Source organism: Vulpes vulpes, chromosome 13, assembly GCF_048418805.1.
Source record: "Vulpes vulpes isolate BD-2025 chromosome 13, VulVul3, whole genome shotgun sequence".
Classification (NCBI taxonomy): domain Eukaryota; kingdom Metazoa; phylum Chordata; class Mammalia; order Carnivora; family Canidae; genus Vulpes; species Vulpes vulpes.
In genome coordinates, this window is record NC_132792.1 from 109,889,522 (window position 1) to 109,903,875 (window position 14,354).

The window sequence follows — 14,354 nt, forward strand, 5'->3', positions numbered from 1 at the left end:
TAGCTATCAATGTGACTTGTTTCACCCTAAAAGTACATGTAAACCTCACTATTCTGCAGAAAAGTAAAATATAGACTAAGTGGATGATGGAATAAACTATGACACTATCTTGTTTTAGTTTGTCTTTTCAGGTAAGTAGAAGGGCCCTAGTTTACCATCTGTTGTGAGTTAAATAGTGTTCCAGAAAATTCATGTCACCCCCAGAATGTAATTTTATTTGGAAATAGGCTCTTTGCAGACGTAATTAGTTAAGGTGAGGTCATACTGGATTAAAGTGGGTCCTACATCCCATATGATTAGGATTCTTATTAATGTGACAAGCATGCATAGAGGAAACACCATGTTGTAATGTGTACTAATGCAACACTTGTGCCAATTTGCCACAGGCACATAGAGAAAACATCAGGTGAAAACAGAGGCAGAGATTGGAGTGATGCATCTATAAACCAAGGAATGCTGAAGATTGACAGCAACCCCAAGAAGCTGGGAGACAGGCATGGAAAAGATGCTCCATTTCAACCCCAAGAAGAAACAAACCATGCTGAAACCTTGATTTCGAATGTCTAGCCTCCAAAAATGTGAGAGAATAAATCCCTCTCATTTTAATTAAGCCATCCACTTTGTGGTGTTTTGTCATGGCAATCCTAGGAAATTAAAAGTCTCTTAGTTAGGGGCAGCCCGGATGGCTCAGCGGTTTAGTGCCACCTTTAGCCCAGGGCCTGATCCTGGAGACCTGGGATTGAGTCCCACATCAGGCTCCCTACATGGAGTCTGCTTCTCCCTCTGCCTATGTCTCTGCCTCTCTCTCTCTCTCTCTCTCTCTCTCTCTCTTTCTCTCTCTGTGTCTCTCATGAATAAAGAAATAAAATCTTAAAAAAAAAAGTCTCTTAGTTACCATTGAGCATTGGTGATATCTCTGAATTCGTCTTTGCCTACAGTCCAAGGAAGGTATGTTTCATGAAGTCAGTGGTTGATTTTATACTACTCAGTCTATTTCATATGGACAAATGTATTATGCCTAGTTATAATAAAAAATATGAGTAAATAAAACAAAAAATATTCTAAATAATGGGCTGATAAGTTAGTTGAAGTAAGGACTCCAATGTTGAGAAAATAAAAATGATTTCACTAAGACCATGACTTATTTTACAGCTGTGGTATGGAAGGGTACCATTTCATTGCATGGGTGGACAAATTATAGAGGATTTTATAAAATGCACATTAGAGAGTTTGATCATATATAAAATCTGAAAGTTTGTAACTGCTTCTAGTTTATTATTGTTATTGTCTATTTTCCTATCCTGGTTAGCACAGAAATTCTCCAAATGTAAAGTACCTGTATGGTTTTTTCAGGAAGAGTAGGACAAGGAATCAGGGAGTGGGCAGGTAGCTAAAGAGGCTGTGTCCACCCTTGAGCTACTCAAGAAGTTGTGCAAGAGGGATGTGCATGCTTGCAATAATCAAGATAGGACCAAGACAGTCTCTGGGGCTGGTGGCCCAGAAAGAAAATATGTGTGTGTGTGTGTGTGCACATGTGTGTGTTTGTGTGTGTTGGCCAGACAAAGGACACATGTGTGTGTGTGCACATGTGTGTGTTTGTGTGTGTTGGCCAGGCAAAGGAAAATGTGTGTGTGTGTGTGTGCACATGTGTGTGTTTGTGTGTGTTGGCCAGGCAAAGGACCCAAGGTACTGATATTAAATTCCATTGGGACTCTGTCATGTTTAGGTCCAGATGACATGTCGCTTGCCCAGGAGGGACTAATTTTTCTCTCTGTCTTGTCTTCATCTTCTGTGTTCTTCTCACTTCCTTTCCTATTCACCATCCTATTGCCAAAATGATTCTTTTCTGCTTCTCTTTTCTGTCTAGCTCTATCATAATTCCTGGTAAGTTCATAAATCTTGTCTTTGGCAAAAAAAAAAATCAAAAATAAGAAAACAGAGTTTCCAGGACAGAGACTAAACTGATTTCTGAATTTTGAAGGAAAGATATGGACTTTATTTGTTTATCTTCAAAGAGTTCACCTTGATGTAGTGTGTGTGTGTGTGTGTGTGTGTGTGTGTGTAGAGAGACTAAGTGAGAAAGAAATGTGGAAAGAGAATGAAGCTGAGAGAAAGAGAGGAGAGAGAACCCAAGAGCCAAGGAAAGAGTCAAATGTACAGAATGAGCTATACATGTTCAGAGCCATATTACAGATTTAAGCTGCCCGGGAATCATGATCTACTGGATATGTTTGTAAATATCTTTGTAAATTTCCTCTCCTTTAATCTACTGAAACATTTTTATCGTCTTATTCCTATTGAAGAAAGAAAAGAAAAACTTAATCATAGAGTGTCTTTTTGGCAAAAATGAAATGCATAAAAAATGTCTAACTGCTCTAGGAAAATCATGAAACCCCACCACGCAACAGAAAATCTGCCTGTGAAAACTACGTTCTTCTCTCCTCTTGTTACACAAAGGCCTGCAGTCAGTTTTCCAGCTGTAATTCTCTCTGACACTGGGGATATTAAGAATGTGAAGAAAATGCTCGAGTAGATTATAAATAATAGTGTGAGACACAGTGAATTATATTTTCTAATAATTGGCATTACATTATTGGACCAAGGGGGAAAAAAGAATGAAAGCAAAGAGAATGTGAAAGTAGAGAATCAAAGATTTCTCATCAGTTCTTAGTAGTGGGAGTGAGAACAAAGAAATAGAAAGTAGAGACAGAGACAAGGAGAGAGAAAGAGAGGAGGGAGGGAGAGAGGAAAAGAGAGGGAGTGAAAAAGAGAGTAGAATAAGAAAAGAAAGAACAAATAGAGGAAGGAAAAAATAAACCAATGCTCATTTTGGGGTTGGTCTTGATGCCATGTCAAGCATCTGAATAAAATGAACTCAAGGACAGAGAAACTCAGCTGGACCTGTGTAGATGGGGGGCGGGGGGGGGGGCGCTGTCACCTAGGGGAAGCAATTCCAGTTTCCATGGGGTGAGTAATTGCAAATGTTACTTCTCCTTGAAAAAGAAAAAAAATCATATTTATTTATTCTGTATTCATTGTTTTCATATTTGCTTGTTTTATACACAAGTATTCTAATGTGAATGCATAGGTATCAGTACAGTAAAGACTCAGAAAGATCTAGGTTCTATACTAATTAACCTATTGTATTGTTGCCCAAACTTCTCTGAAGCAGCTTTGCCTCCCTGCCTACCTCACATGATTTGGGGGATTATCTCAAAACATAATACATGGGAAGGCATTTTTTTTTTAATGTAAAACACGATTCCTCTTGGGATTTCAACACATCTTGAAAGATAGCTGCTTGGGAGGATATTCCACTTTAACAAAAGAGAAAGGCATTACTTTTTTATGGAGGCATTGTGAAGTGAAGTGTTAAAGCAGGAACATAAAAAATTTAAGGCCTGAAAACACACTACAAAGGAGAAAAAGGGTGTTTTTGTGAGCCGAGGTTGAAAATTATTTATCTAGATTGTTTGTCTACATAGTCAAACCTGACCAAACAAGGACTTCGCTTATTGCAGTTTACCTTAATGCTACCAGAGCTGGAATGCAGACTAAACAGGGAGGGACCTCTAATCATGGAAATTGGTCCAATAGGGACAAATACTCATTCCAGTTGACTCCTAAGGTTGAAAGGAATGAGGAGAGAAAAAAACAAAGGAATTCTAACAGGAGTCAAGAAGGAAAAAATGAAGGAGAAAAGAAGGTCCAAATATAAGGAAAAGGAGGAGGATAAGAATAAAAGAGTGGAGAGGCCAAAGGGTAGAGGGAAGACGAGGGCGTGCCAGAATAAGAACCAAGAGAAAAAATGAGAGATCGATTTAGCAAACCTATGTAAGCATGTTCTCCAGAGTAGTAAAGCATCAAACTTGACTTATCTTCAAATTTGCCTCCAGCAGAGACTACTGTTCACTGTGAGATGTCTCTTAAATTTTCCAACAGTCCATGATATCACTGAAAAGTCATTATAACTCCTCAGCCTGAAGGAATACAGGTATGAGTAGAGATCCACCTCTGAAAGTTGTCGAAAGGGTTCCTTTATAGTTACAGCTGTGTATAACTTGAAAGGACTATGAATTAGAGTAATGTTGAATGCTTATTCCAGCCTGAATTCCAACCTGATCCTTTGTCCTAGTATATTCTATTTCCAAACCAATAGATATATGGCTATTCACATGGTCAATTTCCCAACATGCATAAGAAATAGTCAAGTATTATAAAAAATTAAGAATTCAGTTCAAAAAGAGTTATGCATTTACGAATTGTACTGGATTTTCTCCATTCTTCTCATTTCCCTTCTGCATCTGCAAACATACACATACCAATACCTACTTCTTTTTTCTTTACTCCAAAGACCAACTAACAAGAAATAACAAAATGTCCTTATTGGAGACCTCAATGGAGTCAGGCTCCGTGAGCAGCACAGTAAAACCTCACCCAACAGTGATGGTCAGGCATGGCATTCTGATTGATTGAATGCAGTGGTTTAAAGAAGACTTTGGCACTCACCCTCCATCTCCCGTCTCTCCCTTGCTTACAGAATTCTGATTTAGTTTGGATATCAAATGTTCACAAACCTTAGGGACTCTGGTCCATACACAGCCCCATGGATGAATCTTGTACAGTGGTGATCCTGACCAATGAGATATAAGGAGAAACTTGCTGCAGGCTTCTGTGAAAGGTTTAAATGAGAAATACAGAAAGGGTCATGCCCTTTCCTCACTCCTAGCCTTTGGATGGAGTCAGGCTAAGGCTATGATTTCTGGAGTTGTAGCAGCCATTTTGTAATCAAGAGGGACAAGTCTGAATAAGAAAACTGACATCTAAAAATGGAAGAGAGAATTTATACTCTGGGTTATTAGCCTTAGAACCTCCAACTTCCACATTTCCAGAATTTAGGCATGTAAAATAATAAAACACCTTTATGATTCCATTCTAATCCTAATTGTGTTTCTATTATTGCATCTAAGAATACTCTAATACAAATATCTGCCATTGAATATAACACACACACACACACACACAATTTTAATTGATGCTTTAGGTAAACTTATTGGCAGCTAGAAGGAAACATGGAGTCAAAGACTGAAGGAAGATGGGATACTCTTGAACAGATGTACATGTGGAAGAGATTCAGGAACATGAAAGAAATAAATTTTTGATTGGGTGATATCTTAGAGAAAATTTAAGTGCAGATGAGAGGAAGTGGCATTGAAGAAGAAGAGAGATATTTTATCTTCTGAACTGAAAGAAAGTGGCTAAGAATTGCTGCTGAGCTACATGGAGGAAGGAAGTTGATGGGTTTTATCAATAATTGCTTGAGTTTTCTTATAAAGTTTTTTTGATGACAGGATTTAAGGTCAGGCATGGTGGTTAGTGTACCTGCCAGGCTGGTAATTTTTCAGGAAACTGCTGAGAAAAATGAGAGAAGATGATGAGAAGGATTGGTAGAGTAGAGAGTCAAAATTCCATGTAGATAACATTTTGTGTTGGTGGCCCTCAAAGTTACAGGAATGGTATTTCTCAAAGACCATTCCCTGGTTTGAGCAGAGGGATTGAGAAGATGAACTTAGATTGGTTCAGTTTGGAGGATTTCCTGGGAAGTGTTGCTAAAAATCTGTGAGTAGAACATGCTGGCTTAAGTACTGGTGTTTTTTTTACCCTGAAGGGAAGGTACATTCACTCATCAAGGCTTTTCAGTCCAACTTGTTTAAGCCATAAAGGTCCTGAGCTAAAGATTGCTAAAGCCTAGAAGATACCTTTATTAGTCACCAATTAGTCGTTTTGTTTATAAAGATCATTAAGAACTCTCATAGATAAACTTCTGCACTTTTTTCTCCAAATGAAAGCTTTCATATTAGAAAGAGAACTATATTTTAAGTAAGGAGAATATCATGCAAAATGCTATTATCCAAAACAAATGAAAGTCAAGCTATTTTGAATAAAGAAGAAGGCAGAGGCCATGTGCCCAACTCCACCCAATTACCAGTTATATTCCACTTCTTACCTCTTTATTAGCCCCCAGGCATCTCCTTTGAACACTAGTGTTCCTATGAATACAGTTTAAGGACAACTAAAGAACAAGTTTAAATTCCTTGATTTGATCTTAAATTGACAATTTGAGATTTGTTTTAATAAGATCAGTCATATAAATAGAATAGGTGGCTGCTTACTTGCTATAAACCAGGACCTTCCATGCATTCCACATGCTACTGCAACATTTAATATCTTTTATAACCTAGGATGGCATATGCCAAAGGTAGCCGCCATTCACCATTGTACTGACCTTGGATTATGATTTTTCATTTTTCCTCATTCTTTTTTTTATATATAAATTTATTTTTATTGGTGTTCAATTTGCCAACATATAGAATAACACCCAGCGCTCATCCCATCAAATGCCCCCCTCAGTGCCCGTCACCCAGTCACCCCCAACTCCTGCCTACCTCCCCTTCCACCCCTCCCAGTTCATTTCCCAGAGTTAGGAGTCTCTCATGTTCTGTCTCCCTTTTTGATATTTCCCACTCATTTTTCCTCCTTTCCTCCTTTATTCCCTTTTCACTATTTTTTATATTCCCCAAATGAATGAGACGATATAATGTTTGTCCTTCTCCGATTGACTTACTTCACTCAGCATAATACCCTCCAGTTCCATCCACGTCGAAGCAAATGGTGGGTATTTGTTGTTTCTAATGGCTGAGTAATATTCCATTGTATACATAGACCACATCTTCTTTATCCATTCATCTTTCGATGGACACCGAGGCTCCTTCCACAGTTTGGCTCTTGTGGACATTGCTGCTATAAACATTGGGGTACAGGTGTCTCCGCATTTCATTGCATCTGTATCTTTAGGGTAAATCCCCAGCAGAGCAATTGCTGGGTCATAGGGCAGATCTATTTTTAACTCTTTGAGGAGCCTCCACACAGTTTTCCAGAGTGGCTGCCCCAGTTCACATTCCCACCAACAGTGCAGGAGAGTTCCCCTTTCTCCACATCCTCTCCAACATTTGTGGCTTCCTGCCTTGTTAATTTTCCCTATTCTCACTGGTGTGAGGTGGTATCTCATTGTGGTTTTGATTTGTATTTCCCTGATGCCAAGTGATGCGGAGCATTTTCTCATGTGCTTGTTGGCCATGTCTATGTCTTCCTCTGTGAGATTTCTGTTCATGTATGTTGCCCATTTCATGATTGGATTGTTTGTTTCTTTGCTGTTGAGTTTAATAAGTTCTTTATAGATCTTGGATACTAGCCCTTTATCTGATAGGTCATTTGCAAATATCTTCTCCCATTCTGTAGGTTGCCTTTTAGTTTTGTTGACAGTATCTTTTGCTGTGCAAAAGCTTCTTATCATGATGAAGTCCCAATAGTTCATTTTTGCTTTTGTTTCTCTTGCCTTCATGGATGTATCTTGCAAGAAGTTACTGTGGCCAAGTTCAAAAAAAATCTCCTTAAAAAATTAGCAGAAATGGGTATTTTACTAAATATTTCCAATGAAGATGGAGGAATTTAGATTGCCCATGGCATAAAACTTATCAGAATGGAGAAATTCCTGTTAAGAGTGACCTGTATTTTGTCAGAATAGGTTTTTCAGATATTAGGTCAATGTAAAAATGCAGAGGTATTGCACTGGATCTGCTTTATTTGCAACAACCAGTTTCATCGCCAGCTGAAAGCTAGATATCAAGGAATGAAGATCCCACGTAGGATCTGATTGTCAGTGTCAGACCATGGGTTCCAGTTTGAGGTTTAGAAAACATGACTACAAAAATAATGAGTATATGGGCAGCCCGGGTGGCTCAGTGGTTTAGCGCCACCTTCAGCCCAGGGCATGATCCTGGAGACCCGGGATTGAGTCTCATGTCGGGCTCCCGTGGAGCCTGCTTCTCCTTCTGCCTGTGTCTCTGCCTCTCTTTCTCTCTGTGTCTCTCATGAGTAAATAAATAAAATCTTAAGAAAATAATAATGAGTATATTTTTTTAGATCCAAAGACCTTGAAGAGAGGCTAAGATGGAAAATGTGGGAATTTGACCTCCTCCTCCCCCATAAAAACACAATGAAACAGTCCCTATTTTCTACTGTTTCTCAGGCTCTCCTTTACAGAAAAGTAAACACCTACCTATACATTCTTATAACTCAGAGCCACCTTGAGTCACTACTCCATGTTTTATTTCAGTATCTGTGACTATGATTCACTACAACTTATCCCCATTTCCTTTCCATTCCCTTGTCTTTTGCTAAAACTCCTTTTTTTCAAGTTTCAAGAATTAGGCAAAAGCAGAACTATTTTTGATATGCTCAAATGTGTTCAGCACAGACTTCTACCACTTCTGTCAGTGTTAACTATTCTGTTGAAGGAAATCATTCACCCTCAAAGAGACACACAACATTTTCTGGAAGTTCTGGTGCCACCACTTAACACAACACCATGCAACTGGGCTTCCACATCCTTCCCAACTTTACTGGAACCTATGAAACCTGACCCAATCTGTTTCAATTCCAAGTCTCAACATTAACCAGATGGACTTGAAGATGAACAGCCAACCAGCATTGTCTTACCTTCCACTGTCCTCAATCTCCTCAGGAATTTGACCCAACCTCCATGTAAATTTCTCACATCTATGTGTACCCAGAGTATTGTCTCAACCTGGTATACCACACATTATAAAATAAAAATGCCAATGACCCCTCCTCTGACTCATTCTCAGAGAAGGACTATAATTCTGAGTCTGCTTCCTAAAAGGTATTAAAGAAGAAAAGGGGCTCCTATCTGATGCTCTGTAACAGAGCACATACCACAGAAAGTCATTCTTTCCCTGAGGACGAAAGGAAAGGACATCTCTTGCAGATTCTGACAATCATTTCTTGATAAGGAGAGTAGTAATGCCTTGTCATTAAAGATAGATGGTTAACAACAGCCAAGCCTTCCTCTGCTGGTTGTGAGACTTCAATGGCACAGATTTCAATGTGATCTGTCTTAGAGATAGCAGCATCCAGAAAATGGTGGAAGATACAGATTGTGATGATGAGGCTCAACTGGACAATAGTTTTTCTAGCCAATGAAATCCATAGAGATTTCAAAATGGAAGGAATTTTGATTGGAGTACCCTTTGTAGTTCTGGCAGGACACCAACGCTGCCTTTTTCTGATGGTAATTTGGAAGAAATTGGTAATCCAAATCCATTTGGTTTTCCTTTGTGTCCCAAAATTCCACAAAAGGGGATCAAAATCACTTGTGGTATTGTGTTCTGGCTCTCAACTCTTCCACGGTTCTTCATTGGTGTCAATTCCCCACTTCTGTTTAATCTTGGGTTCTGGAATTGATCCAGTTTTCAGGGTGAGGGAATTTAAGAAGCCTAGTCAGTAGGTTAGAAGCTCAGTAGCTCAAAGCCAAGTACATCTTATTCTTGATCCTTCTCCCCCATAAAAACTAAATTCCTGCAATCTAATTATAACTAAGTTGTTACATTATACCCTAGTTCCACTAGCACAAAAGTTTGCTGAATTCTTTACAGAGCCATCCTATATGTGGACCTCAGTCTTTCCAATTAGGTACAGGTTATTTGCAACCTCTCTGTTCCTATGTGCAAATGCTAGTCTTCTTAGGCATCCTTCTATTGTTCACCGCCTGTATTCATTCACTTATTCATTCAAAAATATCGATTGAGCTCCCACTCTTTACCAGACACTCTGTTGTGGTTGGGGAGAAGAGAAGAGCAGGGCAGAAATTGGCCAGATCTCAAAGAACGAACCTTCACCTGTCCGCTGACCATTCCTTGATCTCCAACTCCAAGATAGATCAGCTAACTTGCCTCTGATGACAAACTTCCCCTGGGGTCTCTGACTTAACTTCCTACAACATTGTCCTAAACCTAATGGATCATAAAATGAACTTAACACCAATGCTGTTCCTGATCTCCCTGCACCCTCACTGATTTTGTCAACCCACAGAATCATTTCCTCCACTGCCTCTCGCCCATTTGCAATTGTTTTCTTTTCACTTTCCAACCTAACAAAGCCACAGTCAAAACCTCTGGTTTATTCAAAACAAGCCATTTGTGAGGAAGCTGATGCTAAATTGTTTGTCATCATTTTCCTTACAGATTTTGGCATTTAACAGAGAGCAAAAATTAAAAACAACAACAACAACAACTTTGTTAGTAGGCAGTAAAACTCTCCACAACTGAATATTCGCATTGTTCATGGATCAGCAAACACCCTGGTTTGTCTGTAATTGAAAAAAAAAAAAACCATTTGGCACATTTCTATTAAAAAACCTTCCCCTTCATGAATGTTTAAACAAATTAACTTGAACAAGAGGCAGTGATATGCATATCAAAAACAATTCTTAAACCTGAAGTAAACTAAAGCATGGGGAAATCAGTGTGCTGGCAGGTATGCTTCCTGAATTTCACACTAACAATTTTCTTAGCACCCTTTTTCCTCTTTCAGGAAAGGACTTTTTGCTTTTATCTTGGATGCTCTTGGAGTTCTGGTCATTCATTGCTAAAGCATTCTTAGTCTACTAAAAACTAAGGGTGACTTTGCATGACCACAGTCAAATCAAGCTGGTACATTCTGTTCCACTAATTAGTCTAAAGGGCCTCTCACTGGTAATTAATGGTGTTCCATAGATGTCTATTAGAGGACTCATCTGAAGTGAATATCCAATGAGATCAGTTCTACTTACATAACTATAGTGTTACTCATTCTAGTACAGACAGAAGGATTCTAGTGTTAGCTCTGCATCCAACTAAATCTGTGACATTGGGCAAGTTGACTTAGTCTCGTCATCTGTAAAACAGAACAAGATAGCATCTAAATTCAATGATTCTAAGAAGTAGTCACATGTTTTGTTTCTAACCTCACTACCTAACTTGGCATGTGTGCAGAGTCTAAAAGACTCAGAGATTACACAGAGATAAATGCAGAACACAGGATTTCATCAGAAACTCTGCTAATAAAAGAAATCTATATAATCTCAGTTCTAGGACATGCACATCTTCTGGGATCACAGTTAGAGCCTTTCCATTCTTATTTTCTTTAAAAACCAAGAAAGGGGGATCCCTGGGTGGCGCAGTGGTTTGGCGCTTGCCTTTGGCCCAGGGCGCGATCCTGGAGACCCGGGATCGAATCCCACATCAGGCTCCCAGTGCATGGAGCCTGTTTCTCCCTCTGCCTATGTCTCTGCCTCTCTCTCTGTCTCTCTGTGACTATCATAAATTAATAAAAAATAAAAAATAAAAAATAAATAAAAATAAAAACCAAGAAAGGTTTGTATAGACTTTTATTCATCATCTCCCCTGATTTTGAATGCCAGAGAAAAGCATCTTACCATATTGTAGCCCAGTTCTCATTAGTCTAGAACCTCCATACTCAAAGGCTTTTTTTCTTTTTTTTCCTCCAAGAAATGCATGCTGAGGTCACTGTCCTATCATGGGCCCTATCGAATCCAGTTTAGATAAAGAAAAAGGAAAGAAAAAAAGACAGAAAGAAGGAGAGAACGGTAAGGAAAGAGAGAGACAGAGACTGCAAGGGAGAAACAGAGAGAAACGGAGAAGAACGAGGAAAGGAAAGAAAGATGGGGGGAAAATGGTGGAAAAAATTTCCTAATCTCTGGGACATGAGGGAAAGTGTATGAGCAAACAATATACAACCACAATTACAGCAGTAGTTACCGTTGCCCTACGAATCTAATAAAACAACTTTTGACACCCTCTTTCTCTATTTCTCCTCCTTGTCCTGTATTTCATATTAGATGTGATTTTATCTTTTTATTAATTAAAGTTATTTCCCCTAATACCTCTTGAGTACCTTCTTACTAAGCAGGGGAGAGAATGTTGATTCATTTTGATCCTCGAAGTAATTCTTGGAGGTAGATAGCTGAGGATATGGAATAGTTGGTATCTGGCAGAGTCAGGACTCCTATCCTCTCCGTCCATACACATACCACTACCTCTACCCCACCACCTTCCCACCTTTGAATTCTTGCTATTTCCCATAAAATGTAAGCAAGGGTCCAAAGGGTATGCTTGGCCAAAAGGAATGGTGTTCAGGTGAAAGGAGGAACTAATCTGGTGAAAGGAGGAACATAGACCCAGAGGCCAACAAGGAGAGCCATGTTAAAAAGTTGGAGCAAAGGCAAAAAAAATGAAGAACAGATATGGCATAAACATTTTAAGCCTATAGGAAATAATCCAGAGGGATTTTTCTATAAATGTATCACAAACTCAGTGCCTTTAAAATTAGCTGACTACAGAAACTTTTGTATTATTGCAGACATTTTTTGGATGAACTTGTCCCATCTCTAGAAAATTCCATTTCTGCTTTGAAATCTCCACGCCTCTCTCTCCCTCTCCCTCCCTCCTTCCCTCTCTCCTTTCTTTCCTCTCTCTCTTTCCCCATATTGTACAAAGTACACAATTTCAGAGAGAACAATGATACCAACTACTCTGATTTCATTAAAGTCATGAAAATGAAGAGCAAATTCTCATACTGCTACCTTTTAAAAAGTTACAAAAATTGATTGCTTGTTTTTCTCTTCATTTCTGTTTGATTGCCCCCTCCCAGAGATAAGTATTATAAATAAATACAGATTTAATCTCCGTAATTCACCACCAAGGGGAAATGTGTAGTTCGGATGAATGGAAGAAAAGATAGATATAAAAAAAGACCCCTCTGCCGATCAAACCTTTCATTTCCAAGCAGAAATAATTACAGTGATGGTCAGTGGGGAGATTTGAGCAATTTACAGAGGTATAACAGCGGTTCCTATCAACACGGTTTTATATTCAGGGCAAGGCATAGAACTCTAGGTCCTGAAGCATTGCCTATAATCTTTATTTCATTTTTAGATGTTATGCTGTAATAAAATGTAAAAAGGGAATACATAAAAAGTTATAGAGGTGGGAAAAAACATGGTTTGAAGTTGTATGGCATTTCTTGACAGGGCATGTTCCTAAGGATATGCAGAGAATAACAAATGCCATTTGAAATAAGTACACTAGAGATCTGAAACTAGATTGAAAACCCAAGTCAATTTTCCTGAGTGTCATTTGATTAGCTTTCTTATATAGAATGGAGGTTTAAACAATGCTGGGATTCTGAGTGCAGAGGTGCTGGGGAACACAGTGAGAAATGGGTTCCTCCCACCAATTTCATTCCGATGGCTTTACAACATTATCTTTTCACATTCTTCCTGTGTTTTTGCAATAATCCACAAATGAAGCAATGTCAGGGAAAATGTGATTGATTGTGGTGAAGCACGCACGCACACTCACGTGCAGCAAGTTATTTTTCTATTCCCTTTCCAATTTGTCCCAAAGTTGCTCCAGGCAAATACCTGTAGCCAATTGCCGGGTTTGGGTAGGAAGATAGAAACAAAGTTCTCAAGCTTGAGGGGGAATTTTTGCACAGGTTACAAACAACTCAATTGTGCCTAGTGGCTGTTTTCATATATAGAGAAATTTCTCATGTTTTTGCCAAGATGTTTATTCCAGTTCCCCGAGATAGATTAGAAAGTCAACCTAAATAGTACCTAACAATTATGTTTAGGATAGAATTCCTGTAACATTCCCCACCCTTCTGTACCTTTTATTCTGTCTACACTGAACAGAGCAGGAATTTCATGCATAATAATGGCCTTACTAGTCTTTGATCCAAGTACAAACTTTTGATTTCATCATTAATTTAGTAGATCCTACCTTCTTTAATATATACCCTGAAAGTATTATTCTCATTATTCTGGTTTCTTTCCCAAGGGGAAAAAAAAAATCTACCTCTACTTAATGTAATCCTTTGCTCCCTAAAGTTATTTGTGTATCCTTGCCTTGTAGCAATTACATTCTTCTCCTGCCTTCAAAACCTCTTGTACCTTTTGTAAATTTCGTCAGCATTTGATTAATTTGTTCCTGTCCCTAAAATCTTGTTCTGATGGGACAGCTCTTGGTTTCCTAATCTTGCAGAATGCACAAGCTGATGGTGTGTGTCCAAATCTCAATACTTGAGTTCTGACAGTTGTAGGGATATAAAAGGTAGACCAACTTTAACTGTTTAATGACCAACGGGCTATTTGCTATCTCAGTCTTCCACAAGGCATTTCAACTGCCAGCCATTGTGGGAACAAGATTTTTAGTGGGACAAGATACTGTCTGAAACATCTGGTTTTAGTCCAATGAATGGCTGGATTCTCCTTTTTGTTCTAGCGTCACTGCCCCCCTATGAAGCATCTAATAAAGCCCGAGAATATCATGTATGTATTTAGAACACCCAAGTTTTCCTAGCAAATCTTAGGCACTCCTTGCCCTTCCTTCACTCTTGCACAAAGTATGGAAGATGCCCTTGAATTCAGACTA

The 14,354-nt window shown here is 38.8% G+C and overlaps 2 long non-coding RNA genes across 4 annotated transcripts in view; one reads left to right on the plus strand and one right to left on the minus strand.

Moving 5' to 3' along the window:
- LOC140594955 (uncharacterized) overlaps window positions 1–610 on the plus strand; it is a 35,806-nt gene extending 35,196 nt beyond the window's left edge. The window contains exon 2 of the long non-coding RNA XR_011996241.1: window positions 387–610. This is a non-coding gene — a long non-coding RNA (uncharacterized lncRNA). The remainder of the gene's footprint in view (window positions 1–386) is intronic.
- Window positions 1–14,354, minus strand: part of LOC140594954 (uncharacterized) — a 312,365-nt gene that overhangs the window by 31,831 nt on the left and 266,180 nt on the right. The gene's annotated exons all lie outside the window — the stretch shown is intronic.